This window comes from Geospiza fortis, unplaced genomic scaffold (assembly GCF_000277835.1).
Source record: "Geospiza fortis unplaced genomic scaffold, GeoFor_1.0 scaffold330, whole genome shotgun sequence".
In the NCBI taxonomy this organism is placed as follows: domain Eukaryota; kingdom Metazoa; phylum Chordata; class Aves; order Passeriformes; family Thraupidae; genus Geospiza; species Geospiza fortis.
In genome coordinates, this window is record NW_005054400.1 from 1,989,928 (window position 1) to 1,997,350 (window position 7,423).

The 7,423-nt window shown below is 36.1% G+C and overlaps 1 long non-coding RNA gene across 1 annotated transcript in view; it reads right to left on the reverse strand.

The window, feature by feature from the left end:
* LOC102031900 overlaps positions 1 to 7,423 on the reverse strand; it is a 27,908-nt gene that overhangs the window by 5,557 nt on the left and 14,928 nt on the right. The window contains exons 2-4 of the long non-coding RNA XR_265435.1: positions 5,101 to 5,173; positions 4,304 to 4,390; positions 131 to 191 (exon numbers count right to left, since the gene is read on the reverse strand). This is a non-coding gene — a long non-coding RNA (uncharacterized LOC102031900). The remainder of the gene's footprint in view (positions 1 to 130; positions 192 to 4,303; positions 4,391 to 5,100; positions 5,174 to 7,423) is intronic.

Sequence of the window (7,423 nt, forward strand, 5' to 3'; positions counted from 1 at the left end):
TGGCCACACACTAATGACCTTCAGAATGTATTCAGCCAAAGCCTTCAGCCACTTAAACATTATAGCCATGTGTGGTTGCTGGGGTTTTTTTAAAGCTAAAAAGTAAATGTTATTAGGAATAACAACTTACCAGTGCTTCAACCAAGAGCAGCTATTTTGCTTACAGTGAGTAAATCAATTCCTCAACACATCTGGAGGGAAAATGGGATATTAAAACACTTGAATTAAAATAAATTAAAAAATAAGAGATCTAGACCTCAAGGTCTACAAGACCAAGCATTAGCTTTTATTACAAAAGCCCTCATAAAAAAACAAACAAAAAAACCCCCCACAAACACAAAAAAACCCAACCATTCCCAGCTCACAGCATGTGCTACAGAAGTTATTTTTATAAAAAAAAATTAAAGTATCACTAAGGAACCTGTTATTAAAGAACCTGGAAACAACCCAAGAAATTCAGACCCAGTCCAAAAATTCACTGAGAAAAAAACAACAAAAAAGATATTCTTTGAAGTTTTTCGAAAAGATCAACCAGGCATCAAGTGGAAGTATGCTTAAGCAAACTAACTCGTCCTTCACAAGAGAAAGTAAAATGCTCTTTTTATTGAGAGGAGGTATCTGCTGGATGCAGGGCAATTATGTAACATTTATACAGAACAAACTATCTACAGTATCTCAAAGTTACTCATGTGTGGGCAAGGTTCAAATGTGGAAATCCGACTTTGAAAATGCCTACTGGCAATCTGTATCAGTAAATTCTTAATCTATTCTTAATAGTTACCTTAAGCAAAGGTAGAAAGACCTAAAAATGTAAAACAACTCATGAACCCCCTTTTCAGGGTAAATTTCAACTACATGCAACAAGGCATTCAAGTTTATCCTCCTGACACATACAAGCAAACCACTTCCCCTGACATCTCAGAATCTACTTATACTGAAATATAGCCTCAAATACATAAAAATTAATGAACCTATCAAGTGACAGTATACTTTGCAATCCTCTAAATTCTTCTCTCCCATTTGACAGCTACTCAGAGGTGTAGAAAGAAATATGGGATGAGGAGGATTGCAATTTCTTTGTTGATGTCATTTACTTGAAACTCTTAGTATGGAAAAAATCTTTAAAAAGGGAACTGACAAAAAAAAATAGCAGTAGGCTGGCAGAAACATGTAGAATGTCCTAATGCATGTGAAATTCAGAGGTTTAAAATGTATTAATGATATTTTAAAATGTATTTGAATGTACACAAGCAGCTGCTACTAAATGGAAGCACAGAACTTCTCTGAAGTGCCCGTCCACCATTTTAGAAGAAACACAACATGGCTGCTGGACATGCCATCAGCCATGAGGCATCCACCACTCATCCAAGGCATGAAAAATGAACCAGGGAGACAAGTGTTACTTGGGCCCTTTGAATCATTTCATTCAAAAAAGGCCACTTAGAAACTACAATCTATATGAAGGCAGGTAAAATTAATGACTGGAGGACTCTCAGTTTACAGCTCTCAGCCATTTTTAATAATTCTTGGCACAGCTACACATCCATCATTCCTTCCAAGTTGGCTCTTGTTTTCTTTAGTTCTAGAGCAGACACACAGCTATGGTAGTTTGACAGAAACTTTAATGAGGGTAATATTTAACATGGCTGTCACCACAAAGCACCTTCCTCTAATGACAGTGTTATGAAGACTCCACCGGAGTTGTGTTCTTCTGACCTCAGCACACTTGTGCAAAAGGAATCTTTGGTGTGTCAAGAGGGGTATCGTGTAAGTAGTAGTGACACTTCTCTTCTTGGAAGTGAGTGGATAAACCAAACAATGAGTTTTGTAAAAACAGCATGAAGATATTGATAATATATTAAATTTCATTCACATTAGTTATTTTTTCACTATTACGGAATATACCCCTGTATTTTGAGTCTTTAATTTTTACATCTGAAACACATTCACTCTTAAACTACAGAATAAATCACCAAAGCTACAGGTTTATGTCACAAGCCAGAAACCAGAGCTTGGAAATACAAGTCATGACTGAAAGAAAACATTTCATGTTAACAGCTGTATTTCATGTATCTAATGTCAAATTTTTTTTAATCAGACTACCTGCTATAATTGTTGTAGTCTGGATGATTAAAAAAATCCATCCCCTATTTAAAAATAAATGTGAATTTACTTTTTCTAGGTTATCTAACAGCTGTGGCTTATTTTTGTATTAAAATTACAGACACTCCAAGTACAGTACAGCCTATCACACAAAACATGCCCGGCATCATAGGTCCATGGCTCCTTCCCCCAAAGACTGGCACTAACCATCATACAGTGCACCTCCTTTTTCAGCAAGAGGTGAGGTCAGACACCCAAAAGCTATGACCTGGTATCACATTTTCTACTTTCTCTTGTATTATTTAATTAACAAAGTATTTTGGCAAAGACGATGTGCATCACCACACCAATGTTATTCCATGTACACTGTCAATGCTACCAGAATCTATTCTATGAGAACACTTAACAGGGGTTTGTATCCCCACAGAGGAACAGCTTCCTCTACTGAAAAAGGTCTGCACTCAACCTGAGAGATTCCCCTTGACCCCCGCCAATCATCACGAGCACGCTGTAGCGTAGCCATGAACTTGGGACTTCCCTCAAGGCCCAGTAGTGTGCATCTAACACACTGAGGTCTACTTATCCTAGAGGGGAAACCACTCTTAGCTGAAAACAAGCTGTTCTTGCAAGAAAAGGCAGCTCTGAAGAGCTCACAAAAGGGACAGCTAAAGCTGTTTTTATTGTAATGTCTATTCAGCGCTATCAGGATTGGGACAATATTGGAAAGATACAAGACCGTTAAGATCAAAGTGCTGAATTTCATCGTTATCATAAAACACTCAGGGTCAGGCAAGATCTGCTCTTGAGCACTGTGATTTTCTAATTTTTATTTTGCTACTCTTTTTTTGTTAAGAGCAGATCAGTCAGAAACTGCAGATTCAGACATTGCAGAATTTAATACTGGGAATATAAGTCAAGTCTGACAGGTTCAATCCCATCAGCGTTATCAGACTTCTGTGTGACCCAGGCTGGGCTTGCCTTTATCGTAATAGACTGTGCAGTATCTGTGATTTTTGACCCTCTAAACTGAAAACTTACGTGGGATTTCAGATATGCCCAGTTGTTCTTAAGGTATGAGATAATTTCTAACACAAACTTCTAGTTCTCACACTTCCCATCACACAGTCACACGATGAAGTTGCAGGAACATTCTGACATATCACCTTGCTCGTTAGCTGTGTTTGCTGCAGGACATGCATGATGGTGGCACATGTCCAATATCTATAATTTGAACTCTACCTTGAACATCAGCAGTGACTCACTGCAGATAAAGGTTTATTACAACCTGAAGAGACATTTTTGTAAAGCTTACGGAAAACTGTGTACAATCTCTTTTCTGTGAACAGACTGAAGGCTTCATCAAAGCCAAAAAAAACCCAGCTGCACTCAGGTGGAGGCTCACAATTGTATTTTTTGGTTATCATGATGCATTATGTAACTTGAAAAAGCAAATAATCAAAAGTATTTTTGGGAATCCTGATACATGTGTCCTCATGAAGACGGCTTACGCTTTGAGGTCCTGAGTATGCACAGAAGTACACGAACACGGGAAGCTGTGAAAAGGAACCAGTTAAGAGAGGCAAACAGGATCCCCCACTTTTAATTACAGAGTAGTAAAAGCCTGACTCAAACGTTACTCTGATCCTAAATGCAGAATCTGAAGTGTGAAAACAAAAAATAAACATTAAAAAGATGCTTTGTTTACACTGCAAGGAGAGCAAGATATCTCGTAACAACTGGGTACCATTTTAGGCTTTTAGAATAAAATTTACACCAAAACCAGAATTTTAAAGTTTATTGTATAAGCAATTTCTTGAAAAGGAAAAGCTTATGAGCGACCCTTGCTAATAAACCAATACCTTGAACTAAGGAAAAGCATTCCTGAAGTTTGATTACACAATATCCTTAGGAGATGACAATCCTTTGGCTTCACCACATGTCAACATGGTCATAGCAGAGTGTTAAAACGTTGTACTTGTGAGTGAACACAAAATCTTTAATGATGCAGGAGACATTAACATTGCTGTAGTACGTACATACTAAAAATTTCCAAACGCACCAAGCTCAAAAGAAAATAAATTCAACAAGATAAAACACTTAAACTTAAACCTTTAATGTTTATTTTGAAAAAAACTGTTTCCAGGATGATTAAAAAATAAAAAACACAAAACAAACAAAACCCCACAACAGTGTAACATACCTGGCATGCACAGTACAGAATTTTGCTCAAGGTCTTTTGCCCAACCAGTCATCAGAATTTTTGGAAGAACCATATCCAGTAAAAGCCCTTAAAGATAAAAAACAACAAAACCAGGTTCGTCTGAAAACAAGGTACACACAAGCTTTTTAAGTCCTAACATTCTTGACTAACAAACTTTCTGAAAACACATACAGGAAATGTCCTTGAATAAACGAAAGATTTACCAACAATACAAAACCAATATTCTGTCGTTGTTAAACATTAGTCTCCAAAAACACGAAACAGGCCCCCAAAAATCTCCTTCTCCATGAATTCCTGAAGTCTTGGGTTACTACCTTCAAATACAAATTCCACAATTTCCCCAAACATGAATGCTACAAACTCATTAAGTAAAAAACCGAAATAATTTTCCAAGTTTAATGCAGGTTTTCAGTGGTGAAACAGGACCTACAGAACTTCAGTTTATATGCAATTACTGTCCTTTTCCACCAAATACAATACATATATATAGTACCCATCTATTATAAAAATAAACAGTCCACTTATTTAATAGCCTTAGTAAACTGAAATTTATACCCAAGCAGCACGTAAGCGTGACATTATATGAAGACAATCTACCTGTAACTGCAAAGAAAAGCTTTTCAGAAGTTCAGACAATTTATAAAATGTGTCCCCTCCATATAAAAATGAGATTGTTTTTTTATTCTTCACAACTGCACAGTAGCAAAGAGGCAATTTGCAGTTTCAAAAAAAAACAAGGAAATGAATATACTAACAAAAGGTATAACCATTCTTACCTAAGAAAAATAAGGCATGAACGAATCCTCTGGAAGCTTATCAGGAAATAAGGTTCTGTTCACGAAATCCTACCTGAAAAAACAAAAATATGGAAATTTTCAGTATTTTGCTTTAGAAAAGCAGTGTTAGTCATATGTCTGAAATCTATCAATCTTTAGATAATTCTTAAGTTGAGAAAAACTTATGATCACAGTAACTGTCTTTTGAACTGTACTCTGAAAAATAAAAGTATGAGTGGCTGTACATTCCTGGCTGAAGAAAAACCCACTGGAGATGAGTGACTGACATACAACATGCATGATCTGTGTTTTTCATGAAGAACTGCAGTCAGCTCTTCTGTCTCCCATTACTTTAATTTTGAAAGACTTAAAGCTAAAATTCCAATTTAAGATTTTTTTTTTTACTGAGTAATTTATCACATAATATCCCTCAGCCCTTTTACTATTTTTTTCCACATTAAAATCTTTAGCAGTACACTATACAAAATTAAATAAAACCTTTGCTGATAACAAGGTTATTTTAAAATGGCTTCTGTCATCAGCTTCTCTGAATTTTAAGTCCTAAGTTATTTCATTTCCCCAAAAAAACATCTTTTTTGCCCTTTAGAATACAGTTTTAAAGCCTTCAGCTTCTTTAACCTTTAATCAGATCTCAAACTATGTTCTTTTAACACAAGGAAGATCATATTTGCACAACCTCTAGCCAACTTTTCTTGCCTTTTGTGAAAAGCCATAACATTTAATTTTGTAGCAATGAGATCTATCACCAGCATTACTTCATACTCTAGAAATGTAGAATCATTCTGTAAATATACAATTTTAAAAACCATTTCTATGCTGGATTAAAAGATGTATAAATTCAAACACACCTTAAATATAAAAAACCCGCCGCAGAAGTATTAAATAAAACACATTATGAATTACAAGTAATTTATTTTCTGGACAATTACCTGCTATTTTATTAAAATAAACCAGTCAAAACTATTTAAAAATTATCCTGTAATATACTTAAGACAAATCCAGGAGACACCCACCTAAAGCTAGAACTTTCTTTAGGGCAAAGTGTGTATGCCAGAACCTGTTCTACACTGCAGAACTGTTGCTGGGGTTATAAAACCACCATAATCCAAATCTAAAATAAAGACACCGAACACTTTGCATAAAGGTGACAGAAGTCCAGTGGTTGCTAAAACTTGTATTTCTATTTCCAAAAAAGGGCTAACTTCAATTGTTGCAATGACAGATTCTTATTTGCAGAGGAAGTACCGAAAAATGTAGATTTACCTCCAACTGCAGTATTTAAAATCTGCACAAGAGTTTTATAACCTTGCACAAGCATACACCCATTAAAATCCAACAAATATGGCTATACACAACCTCCAATTAAAACTAAAGTTTTAAGTATTTACCTTTTGCTCTTCTACAGGGACTTTTTATATATTTAAAATTACAATTTTACCCTTAAACTGGTAATTGCTGAACGCAAGCCAACCCAAAACAAACATCAGCCATTACATTTAAACTTGCATTTTTAGAAAGTCTTGCAATAGGTCTTGTACAACTTCTAAATTATCAGAACACCGAAAGGACGATTAAAACGTTTTGTAAAGAGAAGTAACAGTCAGATCTCTGAAAAAACTATAAACTGAATAATAAAAACAAACGTGATACCCATTAAATGTTTTTTAAAAGCTTTCCATGTCAGACGCAAACTCATCCTTTTCCTTATCGTGTAATTCGTATTTAAGTAACTCTTTTCTTTTTGTAGTGTCCCCTAATTCACAACTGTAGTATTTTGCCAACTTTAAACGGTAGACTTGGCATGACCGAGCTTTGTTTTTCTCAAGCTTTTAAGTTTCTACACTGCCGTTTTAATTGCAAAATCAAATTTGCACGTAATTCCTAGCAGTTTTCTTTTAAACTTCTGCACCTGAATTGCTGTTTCTCCAGTGAAATCAATTTCTCTCTATTGTTTCATAAAGTACCAATCGGTCTCATCTGCAGCCCATTTCTCTTACTGGTTTACAAAGAGTTAAAAGCCAACACCCCACAGAAAAACCACTCCAAGTTTTATTTTTAAGAGAAAAGGACATGGCGTCTTTGTTCTGAGAAACTACGAAAACATATCCCCATCCGACCAGCGACGGGCAAGAAACGCTCTTTACATAGACACGGGGCTAAACATTTAAGTGATGCTGTCGCACAGCTTTCACCTCTCCCCCCTCCCTCCACTGCTGCATTGGAGTTCCAGGCTGGTTTGCAGATACCCTCCTTGAACGCTGCGCTGGGGGGAACCGGTCTGCAGCCCTCCCTGTGCTCGGTG